Source organism: Colossoma macropomum, unplaced genomic scaffold (genome assembly GCF_904425465.1).
Source record: "Colossoma macropomum unplaced genomic scaffold, Colossoma_macropomum, whole genome shotgun sequence".
NCBI lineage: Eukaryota > Metazoa > Chordata > Actinopteri > Characiformes > Serrasalmidae > Colossoma > Colossoma macropomum.
In genome coordinates this window covers 43,338,640-43,353,070 of record NW_023494791.1, presented here as the reverse complement: position 1 = coordinate 43,353,070, position 14,431 = coordinate 43,338,640, and the positions used below count along the sequence as shown (strand labels likewise).

Below are 14,431 nucleotides of genomic sequence, written 5' to 3'. Positions count from 1 at the left end.
TGTTTCTCTGCATACTTTGTTAGCCCCCTTTTACCCTGTTCTTCAGTGGTCAGAACCCCCACAGGACCCTCACAGAGCAGGTACTATTTGGGTGGTGGATCATTCTTAGCACAGCAGTGACTTTGACATGTTTAAAACTCCAGCAGCACTGCAGTGTCTGATCCACTCATAGCAGCGCACCAACAATAACACGATAACAATTATATATATCGTTATATTGTCCATCTCTAGCTAAGCTACAATTCTACATTTACTCAACCTCGCCCAATCCCCCCCGCATGCTGCACTGCAGATGCCCCGGCATTCTGCAAGCTTTTAGTGGAGCGTGAAGCTGCGACAGTGCATCTTCAGACGGATTCATTAGCCACGGCAGATTTTAAAAAAAAAATGTCTACCTTGCCACAGCGACTTGCTTCTGAATTTCCATTTCAATTGCAGGCTGGGAGAGAGAGCAAGAGTGACAGTGAGGGAGAGAGAGAGAGAGCGCAATCCTATTATTGAGAGGGGCAGCTTCAACAGTCCTCAACAGCGACAAATTAATCATCTCTCTAATGCCTGGCGAACGCTCCGACTTCTTTAATTCAAAAGGCAGAGTGTGTCTTTAGCTCTCGACTGCTGTTAACACTGAAGATGGATGTGTTTTCCGGACCTCAGATGTGGGCCAGTCATGGCTGGGTGAATAAATAAATAAATAAATAAATAAATAAATACACAGATCCAACAATCTGAAATGCTACAAAGCCCATCATTTCTGAAAATGTTTGCTCCAAGTTCAGTATTGATTTTGTTTTTCGTTTTATATTTTTGCTCTCTTTGAGAGAGGAGCTATTGATTAGAGGGCTGAGGAGAAACACAGCGGGCCAGTCGTCATTAAGAAATAAGGGAAAGTCTTAATAGAAAAGGAGATATTAACCAGAAGAGCTAGCTTCGATTTATCAGCGCAGAAAGTTATAGCCGTGGAACCAGCTGCATCAAAGCTTTGGGCGACTTCAGCAAATAGAATGACTTTTGCCAATTATAGAGGAGAATGCAGATTTCAGGTCTTTGCAATGTGCTGGAGAGACATCTGTTAGCTCTGAGCAGTCTGATTACATGCTGCTCCATGAAGAAATGCAGCTCATTTGTCCAAGTGCTTGGAGGTATTTGTAGTAAAAAGTGCCAAAAAGTTTGTAGTGCTGCATCTGTATTAGAGCTCTCCTTTCTGTTTATCAGAAGAATCGAAATCAGCCTGGCCGAGTCAGTGAAAATCACTGGCAGTGAGTGTGTTTATACGCACTGATACTCAGCGGTGTAGGTTTCATTTCAACTTTTGGGGGGGCACTGCTCATATCACCTACACCATGATATGTGCTTTATGGATTACAACTACTGAATTATCTCAAACTGCAGTCCGAAAATATTTTAAATTTCAACTTTTCTTTTAAAGTGAATTTTAGTGAAGTTTTGAAGTGAAGATTTATCACCAGTTTCATTCATAAAAAAAAAATCTAAAAAGATTCTGTCCCACATTTTCATGTCGCTACTGAAACACAGAGTTTTTGCATGTAGGTGGAGCCTTTTTTTAGCCACACTCCTGCATTTTAGAGCAGGAAGTGAGACTGCATCCCTGTCCCGCTTGGCCACACGGTGAGCAGTTAGATCCCATTGCTTTTAAAATGTGTCCCAAAGTCCAGAAATCAGCCTGTAATATTAAGAATTGTCCCTACTGAAACATATTTTCTGCAGTTCAGCAAACCTTTTAGTGTTTTAATAAAAATATTATGATTTTATCTGGGTAAAACTGTTCAAAGATTCTCTCTGCCACATGTTTTTAAATAATCTAATAAAAATATATCCTTTTGGTCGAAAGTCCAGATTGGGGACGGGAGCTGGGGTTCATCCCCTCCAAACATTGAAGGGGACATGTCCTCCTCAACCCTTTAAAATCTACGCCTACAGCAATAATCATTATCTATTTGGCAATTATCCAAAGTGGTCACGTAAACAGCATACTCAGATTTCTCCGGTTGGATTAAAGCTGTTATCAGATTTCAATAAATCCGATAAAGAGATCTGGATCTTAGCTCAGTAATCAGGTTTTTCAGCTTTGTATACCATTTATCTGTTTTCTTTCGTTTTTCTACATCTGCTCAACTGTGCAAGAGAACCGGACAGAGAACGGTTGCCTGGGAAACAGTAAACACTAAACACTTGTTTCAACGCTACAACCGCGAAATGCCAACAAATGACCACTGTGTGCAATCTGGAGCCATACACTCCCAAATATTTACCAGTAAATGGACTTCATGTTGAAAGAAAACTGCAGCAAGACATTGGAGAAAGAAAGAAATCTGATTTTTGACTGACTCATGTAGACCTGGAGTTTTCTCATTATCAGGCTGAAAGCGATTGTAAACGTGCTGAAAGAATTATTGCCAAAACAGTACACTTATCAGATTATATGTAAATGTACTCAATGTCATAAACATTAAAGGAGCCATATAATAGAAAAACACATTCATTTAATTTATCAAGATAAAATCATCTGACATTATAAGTCAAAGTTGTTTCAAAATGTGTTTTTCCATACAGTCCATATATGGAAACTAAGCGGCAGAAACAGCACATTTTGAATTGATAACTGTGAGGTCCAGAGTGAAAATACAGACAATAACAACTGATCAAATTCATACTCCACTAGGTTTTTTCCAAAATAAGAGACATTGGGCTGGATTTTACTGGAGTTTTGTTGGACCACATCATACATCCGTCACACATACGTCACATGCAGCAAGTTCAAAAAGAAGGTCCGGCTTAATGTTTAGGTCTCCAATGTAAAATCAAAATATTGTACTGATGAAGATATGATGACAATAAGAGATAATAAGCTCACAATCATCAGATTCATCCGCTCAGGGAAGGGGTCCGAAGCACAACCCATGTTACAAAAAGTTTTTCCGCGCGTTGCATGCAATTACACATTTTCACCAGAGAGGTCTCCAAATCCCGGAAACCTACATAGTTCAGCTTCAAACTCAAATAAACAGCAGAAACGTATATTCTTAAATAATATAAATATTGTAGCACTTGTGGCAGTGTTGCCCATAACTATTTGCAGTTTGAGTTTAATTTTTTACCTCAAATTTTTCCTAGTTTTCATCAGTACTGAATGGATAAAAGTTAGGTTTGGATATATTTAGCCTGTTTTTATTATTCCAGTTATGATGGTTTTGTGTTCAGATACACCAGTTCAAGTTCAGCATTAAGTTAAAGATGGGAGGGCTTCTCCTTCAATTTCTGAGATTGTGAGTTTAAATAAAACAATGGGTAATAATCAGTGCATTAATGGTGATATTTTTGCTGATATTAATAAAACTGTGGGTCCATATATCGGTTGGGCACTAGCACTTATATATCTGCCTATTCCTCCTATAGCACTTTAGCTCCACTCATTCACGCTGGTGTGAAGAGTGTTTCAACCTGGACTGCTTTTTGAATTGAAGCACAATAGTGAGCAGCCAATCAGGACAGAGGTCATTTACATATATCAGTCTTAAAGGCACAGTGACAAAAATGGTTTCATTGTAAGGGATGAACAGAAGGTGGAAAATGGTCATGTACACATTGTTTTCAGTACATAAATCCATAAATATTGTAAGTGGAAAAAAAAGTTAAAAAAAAGAAATGTACATTTAGCCTCCTTCATGAAATAAATTCTGTCATTTATTTGGCAGGTCCGAACTTTTGCCTTTATTTCCACCCACATCTTCTGATCAGAGCCTGTTGGGAGACGCTGGCTGAGTGACTGTGTTTGGGCTGAGTAAGTCTGGCAGGACCCCTCCTGGGTTTTGACCTAAGACTCTAAAACCTCTACAAACGAAAGCAGAAGCATTAAGCTTTGCTAATCTCCCACACAGACATGACAGGAGTCCCGGCATGTTCAAACAGATTGGGCCCTAATGTGAGTTTAATTTACTCTGACAAAATCGGTAGGAAAGAGACGTGAGAGTGTGAGTGAAAATGAAATGCGTGTGAAAATTAAAAAGGGAAGGAAATGCGGTTATATGCTACACCTGAATCGCCCCGCCAAAAAATGTCATACTTTACTCACAGCATGTCAATAAGAAAATATGAGTTACTTTTGTATTGTATCTGCCAAAGTTGTTTAGCACTGTGTTGATTACTTGCAGTCAACTCTGTTATTCTGTAAGAAATAAAATAAATACATATTTTGATGATGATGGTGCATATTTTAAATTCTCTCATGACTGTCCGTTACAGAAAGGAACAATACTCCATTTATTATTAATGTTATGCATTTATTATCACAATTGGTTATTTTCCTGGACTGAGATTGAGGTTAATCATTATATAAACATTTTATTTTCAGTTGAGAATCTCCATTCAGCATGCTGTGAAGACCAGGACTAATCCCTAGTCATACTTCATAGAGTTCTTACAGTCTTGTTAAAGATTTTTTTTCCAGTATTGAAATTTATGCTATGCAAGGATTGTTGTTGTTCAGTTTTCATTGTTTGCCCCTTTATTTTACAAAAAAAATACTTGGAAAAATACTATTGTATTACTTGGCTATTTATGTTATATAATCAATAATATCATCTATAGAAAGGGTTTAATTCTTAAGCATGAGCGTCAAATTCTCACTTTGTGTTTTTATAAACAGAATTGAATGCTCAGCAGTCACTACACATATGTAATAACTGTGGCTGATCACATTCCAAGGGTGTTTCAAGAGATAAAAACTGTTTTTCTTAGCAAACTGTGACTTTCACAACATCTGATTTTGAACCAAGTAAAATAAAAATCCTGTGTCAGGGCTTCAGACTTTTTTTTTATTATTTACATTTAGTTTAAGGTGATTTTGAGATAATAAAGTGATGTTCAAGACATCTTCAAAGGGCAGTTAGACTTCATAGCTCTATGCTATGTTAACAGACACAGAGAAAAGGAAACAGATACCTCAAACAAAGAAGTTGCTGGTGTTCTCAGTTCTCAGACTGGGCCAACCCAGAGTCCAGACCTCAACATCAGTAAATGTGTTTGGGATTACTTGGATTGTGAGAAGCAGAAAATGCAACCAACTTCTAAGACTGAACTTTGGAGGTGTGGACAAATATCCCTCCAGGTTTCTTTGAAAATCTGAAACAGCGTCTCCTGAAAAGAACAGAAGCTGCAATAAAGACACAGAGTGGACACATTAAACACTGAAAATGCAGATGTTATACGTAGTGACTGATGCTGTGTAATTTTATGTTAAATATATGCTGTTTTCCAGACAGTGAGAAATGAATGGCCGCTCTGACTGAAAACGAATATAATGTGGTCTCTGACTTTGCACACAACTGTACATCTGCTCGTAAAGCATCAACAGCTCTGTCATTAATGTACATATATGAGCTTTGCTGAGTGATTACACAATGGTCTAAACGCACTACAGTCACGACAAATATAATCACATGCGTGGATGTGAGTAATACTGAGTCTTATCAAGCCCTGGCATGGTACTGTCGTAGACGGAGAGGCTGCAGGTGGCATGAGGCTGTTAATGGAGTGATTGATGGCTGGTTTATGACCCCTGAACTGCAGCACTATTGAACTCCATCTGCTAATGGCTCTCTCTCAGGTACTCTCTGATTACACACAACAACTTAACAGCTAATAAAACAGAGATGTTCCATGGAGCATGTGAACATTCACCAGTGACCAAAATCTAGACGCAGGTCTACAGAGTTAGAAATATTTGTCCAAACCTAACAGGACCTGACCTTTGATGTCAGGTCAAGCCATTATTTGTGCAATATTTGTTGGGCCCAGGTTGGGCTCATGTTTTGGGCTTCTATGGCTCTTTTATCAGAATTTTGCCGGCTTTAACAATTCTGTTTTATTCTTCTTCCTTACTTTTATCGCCTTGAATTTTAAATATTGCATGCTGGAGTCACCAGTTGCAGCCAGGTCACCAAAACAGTGTCAAACTGTGCTGATTAGAGCTGGGCCTTCAGTTCAAACTACAAATGTCAAAACTCTGTCAAGAAACAAGAATGAAAACTTCTACTATAATGCTAATTTCTATGCACCTCTATGGGATTTACAATAGTATTTTAGCTTACACTGGTGCACATGAACATCTGTGGCTGTTTTAGATTAAAAATGGACATTTGAAGCTTGTATAAAACATTCAATATGAAATATACATTTTACCTAGTATCAGTTTTACAGTGACTTTTTCAGTAAAAGAGTCACTTTATAGAGCTGCTTTTGTTTTCCATTACAACTAACAACTGACTGAAACCTAACCTAACTATTTACAGTCAGTGACATATCTAGAACTTCCAGAAATTGCTCCCGCCAATTGTAAATCAAAACTTGGCTGGACGATTTCACTGTCAGTTCCTAATTATGTTGGTAGTTATTCTAATGTGTAAGGCCTTCAGTCCAGCTCCTGAAGGCCTAACTAATGGGAGAGCTCACTTGGCTGTATCTACCTAGGTACCATGGTCCTGTAGTACCATGAATGGACAATTTTCTGCTTCAAGATCTTAACCCTTTTGTTTCCAACCAAAATAAGGAAATAAGAGTATTACTGCAAAACAACAAGCATGATAACTTTATGAAACGAAAATGAGCTAAAAATTACAGATATTCAGAATTCTTTCCTCCATTGTAAAGACTACTAAGTTTGTAGTGTAGTGGGTAACACCTCTGCCTTCTACGCTGTAGACTGGGGTTTAATCTCTGCCTGGGTAAACACCCTACACTGTACCTATAAGAGTCCTCGGGCAAGACTCCTAACACTACCTTCACCTACCTGCGTAAAATGATCATGGTAAGTGCCGAATACCGTAAATGTGAACTGTAAATCAAGCCACTCTGAATGAGGTTGTCCACATCTTAACAACTGGATCATGCAGACATTTTGAAAAACTGATTTGGTTCTGTGGAATCTTTTCTTTGTGGACTTTTTCTTGTCAGGCTATAAAAAGATTAAAGCTCTAGTATAGACACTGTAAAAAGAAGATGTAAGACCTCAGCATTCAGAGAAGAGCAATATGGTGTGCGGTAACTTTAGAGCGTGCAAAGTGTGGCGAGACAGAGAAAGACAAACTGAACATTAATACTTGAAAACCCGTGTTCAGCTTGATCATTTCCTACCGCCTTGTAAAACATGTCCTTAAATGAAAAGCTATTGACTTTCTCCTCTGTATCTCGTTACTGTGTAACTGAAGTTTGACTGCCTTGTTCACTCACTTGTTTGCATGTAAAGCTGCACTAATAGGCCGAGAGTGGCTATTGGGTTACATCTGCATCTTTGGTGGAGCTCAGCACATGTGGGCTGGATTCATTCAGCAGAGAGATCTGCCTTCACTTCAGGCTCACTGCGATTCCAGTGGAGGCACTGCGGCCACAGAGCTGCTTTAATGGAACTGTCTGCAAGATCAGCGGAATATGAGAAAGCAGTCCAAGATACACAACGTGCAGAAGTGCTAGTGAGTGGCTAAAGCAGATCTCAGATGAAATCTGGTGTCATACAGAGCCAACAACTATGCAGTTTAAACAGCTTTAAAATAGCATCATCCAGGTTATTTATGACTGACAGCTGATGACAGTCTGATGCTTTTTGTGATGAAATTTGCTGAAATGGCACATCTGGACTCATATGGATGAAGGTTATAGGCAAAGTCAAAACTGACTACAAGACATGGACTTTACAAGACGTCTGAAGGTGCTCTGTGGTATTTGGCACCAAGACATTAGCAGCAGATCCTTTAAGTCCTGTAAGTTGCAAGTTGGAGCCATCATGGATTCGACTTTTTCAAGTACTTCCCACAGATGCTTGATTGGATTGAGACCTGGGTAATTTTAAGGCCCGGACAACATCTTCATGTTCTTCAAAAATTCCAGAGCAATGTGTGCAGTGTGGCAGAGTGCATTACCCTGCTAAAAGAGGCCACTGCCATCAGGGAAGACCACTGCCTTGAAGGGGTGTACCTGGTCGGCAACAGTGTTTAGGTAGACAGGCAGACCCAATGTTACCCAGCAGAACATTGCACAGAGCATCACACTCACTCCACCGGCTTGTCCTTTTTCCACAGAGCATCCTGGTGCCATCACCTCCCCAGGAAATGGTGTACAAAATGAGTTCTGTAGATGACTGCAAAATCTAGATGTCATTCACTAGAGTATCTACCTAAATTTGTTCATTGTTTTTAAACACGTCACTGTCACTGCTGGACTGAGAATAGTCCACCAACCAAAAATATCCAGCCAACAGCGTCCTGTGACCACTGATGAAGGACTAGAGGATGACCAACACAAACTGTGCAGCAGCAAATGAGCTAACATCTCTGACTTTACATCTACAAGGTAGACTGACAAGAAAGGAGTGTCTAATAGAGTGGACAGTGAGTGGACACAGTGTTTAAAAACTCCAGCAGCACTGCTGTGTCTGATCCACTCAGACCAGCACAACACACACTAACACACCAACACCACGTCAGTGTTACTGCAGTGCTGAGAATGATCCATCACCCAAATAGTACCTGCTCTGTGAGGGTCCATGGGGGTCCTGACCACTGAAGAACAGGGTTTAATAAAGTATGCAGAGAAACAGATGGACTACAGTCTGTAATTGTAGAACTACAAAGTGCACCTATATAGTAAGTGGAGCTGATTAAATGGACAATGAGCGTAGAAACGAGGAGGTGGTCATAATGCTATGCCTGATCGGTGTATATCCCTTCACTAATATGCAATTTTTGGCCCACGTATTCGCATAGATAGATGAGACTGCCTACATAAATTACATGATTCCAAAGATTTTTGGGAGGAACTTGGCTCTGTATTTTGCATCTGCTGAGTGGAGGTTTGGGTGAAGGGGGGTTCTTCAGTTCTCTGCATTGTAAAAAAAATGGATTAGCACTGTAACAGACTTGGGGTAACACGACTCGTGTTTTTGTCTTTTCTTTCATGCCCTCATCCAGTTTGGAAGACAACAGATATAGAGATTTAAGGCACATATTACACTTACATGCAGTGCTGTTGTTGGCTTTATTACTTTGTAGTGTAACCTTTATATTTCTGTGATTACAGACTGCCGAGAACATTGATTTGGACATTTTAAGACATGACATCCTTTAAATGTCCCACTATTTTTACTCACATGAATGCTATGGATACTATTTTGTGGTGTGGGTGATTTAGGTACAAATTGCATGAGTCTTTCATACAGGCATAACATTGCGTTAGAGAACGTGCATCTCTTAAAACAGACACTGTGCATTGGCCGGGAATCGAACCCGGGCCTCCCGCGTGGCAGGCGAGAATTCTACCACTGAACCACCAATGCTGAGCTGGCAGGTCATGTGACCACATCCAGCTGTGACCTGAGGGTCAGCAGCTCCTGTTGCTGCTCTATGGTTTGCTCATGTTGTCTGTTATTTTTTCTACCTTAATTTTGTTTGTGTTTTACAGGTGCATACATTTCCATACATATATAGTAATAATTTTTTAAACACCTTAATGTCACAGTTGGACTGAGAATAGCCCACCAAACAAAAATATCCAGCAAACAGCACCCTGTGACCACTGATGAAGGACTAGAGGATGACCAACGCAAACAGCAACAGATGAGCCTTTGTTCCCAGATCCAGAAATAGTTCAAATACTATGTATGTACAAAAATGTGTGTACCTGTGAAACCACAGACGTAAGGGAGACAAAACAACAGGGAGCAAGAGAAACAGGCACTGCTGACCCTCAGGTCACAGCTGGATGGGGTCACATAACCCAACAGCTCAGCATTGGTGGTTCAGTGGTAGAATTCTCGCCTGCCACGCGGGAGGCCCGGGTTCGATTCCCGGCCAATGCACAGCGAGATTTTTAAGAGATGCACATTCTTTAACACAATACACTGACCAGCCACTTCATTAAGTACACTCCCATAGACCCCCACAGAGAAGGGATTATTTGGGTAGTGGATCATTCTCAGCACTGCAGTAACACTGATGTGGTGCTGACAGTACAGTGCCAATGTGCTGCTAGAAGAGAAGGAAAGAGAGCTCTGTTGTTGAATTCCCTGCTTTCATCATTGACTGCATTCCCACCAGCAGTGAACTGAACCAGGCTGCATTTGAAAGCGGACTGAGACTCGTCGTTTCTGCTGGACCGGTGCAGCTGTTTGTTGCAGTTTATACTATATACATATGAAAATGTACTTACCCGTGAAACCACAGAAGTAAGGAAGACAAAGCAACAGAAGGCAAGAGCATGCTCTGGAGAAGCAACAGAAGCGCTAATCTACGATGTTACAGACAGTTCTAGCATCTAGAGATTCCACAATGCAGAGAACTGAAGAACCCCCTTCACTCCTACTTCTACCTGCATTCAGAGGTAGAAAAAAAACAACTCACACCTTACAAAGACCGAAAAAAACAGCAGAGAACAAGAGCATGTTCTGTTGAAAACACAGGCTCTGCTGACCCTCTGGTCACAGCTGGATGGGGTCATATGACTTGCCAGCTCAGCATTGGTGGTTCAGTGGTAGAATTCTCGCCTGCCACGCGGGAGGCCCTGGGTTCGATTCCCGGCCAATGCACAGCCTTGTTTTGACATAAACTGCATACACTAGTGAAGTAAACATGAAATTAAAACTGAACACATTTTGAAAAAAACTGTGTCTTTCTTTCCAGGAAATATTTCCCGGCATTGAAATATTGCAACCCCGACATGGGGTTGGTTGGCACCTGTTATGGGGATGGCTGACAAAGTGTTAAAAGGCCATCATTTTACAGCTTTCAATTAAAACCAAATCACAATAAGAAACATTAAATGGTAATAATGTTTTACATCAATTAAACGTTAGGAATGTTTCATTATTTTATCGTTGGCTTGCACTGAACAGTGGAGGACAAAGCACCCAACTCCTGCACTTGAGTGAAAGTAGATGCCCTTTGTGAAAGAAATCCTCTTTATATATTTCATATTAGAAGAATCATACTTAACATATAAATATTTTGGGTTTAAAGGTATGTTTGCTTCAACCTGAGAGAGTCACTTATCATCAAATGGCCCAAAGCTTAAAGGTAAGAACGACTTGTTACAAATTTAATGCAAATGTAACATAAACAGTGAGACTGTACAGTACTGCATGTGAATTGTGTTATTTAGTATGCTAACATGCTATGCTGCAGTGTATAATACAGCACTATCTTTTTTTGACAATAGCCTTACATTCGGTGACCCCAAAATCAATGTGCCAACCTACCCCACCTACATTAGGACATAACTCTGTATTACTTGAAGTTAGTTAGCTGGCATTATTATTATTGGCTTTCAAATCACATGTGAAAATGCAGCTGATAGCCATTTCTATTAACTGTTTCCCTCAACTTAACAGATTGTGATGTCCAGAGCTCTTGAGAAAGTGGATGAACGTTGGTCAAGAGGTCAAGAGTAGTTCTTCCTACTAAACCAGAAGTTAACACTGTGCCAACCAACCCCATTCCCCCTACTGCATCTATACTGCATCACCACCGATTTGCATAAAGCTAGTTCTTTTGGGAGGCGAAGTGTAATTCAAACATGAGACAGAAAAGCATGTTCCAGCTGGATAGCACCCATTAGGTTCCTCTATTCCAGCTTTGTTTCCCCACTTCATGGGCAAATTCAGGACAGCTGGCTGAAGATCAACATGCATAGCAAGCATAAGCAGGGCAGATGCAGAATTCATGATAAAGAATCCATACTCTGATTCTGGCTGGGGAGAAAATCATGCACTCGGGGGAGATGGGCGAAGAGTGAGATGGAAGCTCTATCTCTGTGAGCTGGCTGTGATGTGTATGTGTGTGTGTTTGTATAGCTGAGATTGCTGTGAGTGAAGCAGGCTGGTGAGAAAGACAGGCCGGGGCCAAGGCTGTGATTACCCAGCACAGACAGCAGGTGCCCGGGACACAGCACTTCAAACCTCTGCTGTCATCCCCCCTTATCTCTCAATAGTCACTCAGCTTTTTAATGTAAAGGCTGTATGTGCCCGGTTCAGCTCGGGCTGGCCCAGAACAGAGAGGGGAGTTTATTTCGAAAAGTCAGAGTTCGCTTCAGAAAAGCTGCAGCTCTACACTCTTCTAGAGGTCTTCAGTAAATGCAGAGGTTACACACAGAAACATGACGGCTTAAAGAACCATTTGACTTCTAAAACGGTTCTTTAGATGTGTGCCCTTCGAATTATCTTCGCTGTCAGTACGAAATCGTGCATCTCCATTCACTGTAACATTATTTTTACCAACTGTCCATTATATTGTCTGAACATTATGCTACATTATGCCTCCACAAGTTATGAGGATCAGTTACTATATTCTCTCTCTCTCTTTATATATATATGTTTTTTAATGGTTGATATTAATATTATGTTGTTGTAGTATAGTGGGCCGTGCTGGTACTCCTAGGGGGCTGTTGGCCATCGCTTTTCTATCGCAAAACCTTATTACAATATATACACACTTCACCATACATATCACAAATATTTAAGATGAATAAACTTCTCTACATCACTCATTTCTGATTCACTCAATGTCGACTGCTCACCTTTATTATAGCAACACAGACTGAAGTGGAAAACTTCAGCCTGGAAAACTTCAGCGTCATGGAGTGTGTTTACATGCACTCAATAATCGGATCATAATCAGATTTCTACAGTTATCTGATTATTCAAATACTCATGTAAACAGCATACTTTGATTTCTTAGACTGAAGCAAAATCTAGATATGTGATTAAGAAATCCGATAAAGAGAGCTGGATTTTAGCCCAGTAATCAGATTTCTCAGTGCATGTGTACCCTTACTCTGATTTCTTTCGGATTTCTCAGTCTGCGCATGTGCAAACAGACTGTGGTACCGGAAATAAGCGAGCAGCGTTGCTGCAAGACGGCAGCAAAACACTTTTGGAGCGGCGCTGAAACCAACTTCATTCTTGACAAAATGAAGGATTTAAATATTCTTCATCTTCTAGATGACGTATGTTCATAGTTTCAGGTAAAGTGGCACAACGTTTAAAAAAAAGCTTTACGTTACGTTTACATCACGTCTTCTTCTGTGAGTTTATTGGCTGGTTGTAAAGCAAAAATCTGATTACTGCCTGACTCATGTAGACCTGGAGTTTTCACATTATTTCATTACTCAAGTGTGTGTTGTTTGGGTTACGGACAAAATCTGATTTGCTGCAGTTATCGGACAATTAAGTGCATGTCAATGCACTCATGGTGAAAACAACAGAACATGCTTATAAATTGTTATTATTGCTACCAATGTAGTCATGGCTAATTTAACATGCTAGCTAGATCTCCTCAATCACACACTGGGAGGGTAAAGGGTAGCACTTGCTTCTTCCAAGACACGTGAAGCACCACTACATCTGTTCAAACTGCTGCTAACACATCATCAGAAAGTTCAACACGCTTGGAGGAGAACACTAATTGCTAATCAGCCAACAGACGTCTGTGTTAGCTAGCATCGCTCTGAGTGATGCGGAGAGAGGAGGACTTCTTACCCACCCAGAGAAAGTGAAGGCAATTATGCTGGCTTGGACTCCTGATCACGGATGGCTGTGGCATTGCCAGGGATCAAACTGGAGATCTCAAACACGGTTGTGTCACTGTGGAGCTGCAGTAAAGCGCTCTTTAACTAAAGTCCCTACTAAAGTATTGTTTACTTTAACCATATTAAATTATATAGGAAATTGTTTTGATTATAGGATCGTTTACCCATACAAAATTTTCATAATGGCTATTCTCATGTCACGTGAGATGCTTGGCCTTCAAACCTTTAACCCTGCCCCCACAACAAGTGCACGTATGTATGTACAACCGTGCGAGCGTAAAGGCAGTCGTGTCTCCTAGACACATTTCTCTCAGCTGTCATAAATATCCTTTATCTCCACACCCTGCAGCACATTTACCCGCCCACTGAAAATAAATACAGCGCATTAAAACATTAGATACGGAATTGATTCATTTCTCCCTCTAAATGGCATTAGGAAAATGGCGGTCTGCAATCGATCACCCTTGCGCGAGGCAAGGTGTGTTCAGACGCTCAGGGTTGTGGCCTCATCAGCTTTATGACACTGTGTGCACATTATTCGCATGTTAAGAAGATGATTTATGCTGATGAGTCACCTCTCGCTTTATAATACCGAAGGGTCATTCAGACACGTGTAATCAGAAGGGAGGAGGAATGATTTTCTTTTTCGCTGCTTCCTCCTGAACACACTTATATAGCACCTTCAGAGGCTAATTAAATAAAACTCTACATTTGTGTTAGCTGGTGAACGGAGATATATGGGTCAATGACAAATAAGGTTTTTTAAAATGACAGTTTTTATTAAATCGTATCTGCATATATATTTGCATTTATATCTTTGTGCACTTTATATCTTAAACATATT

General features: G+C 40.3%; 1 protein-coding gene and 3 non-coding genes across 4 annotated transcripts in view; 2 read left to right on the top strand and 2 right to left on the bottom strand.

Annotated features, from left to right (window-relative positions):
* Positions 1–14,431, bottom strand: part of atrnl1a (attractin-like 1a) — a 370,723-nt gene that overhangs the window by 54,572 nt on the left and 301,720 nt on the right.
* trnag-gcc lies at positions 9,273–9,343 on the bottom strand. The gene has a single exon. It is a non-coding gene; the product is annotated as a tRNA-Gly (tRNA).
* trnag-gcc lies at positions 9,795–9,865 on the top strand. Its single transcript has one exon. It is a non-coding gene; the product is annotated as a tRNA-Gly (tRNA).
* Positions 10,520–10,591, top strand: trnag-gcc. Its single transcript has one exon. It is a non-coding gene; the product is annotated as a tRNA-Gly (tRNA).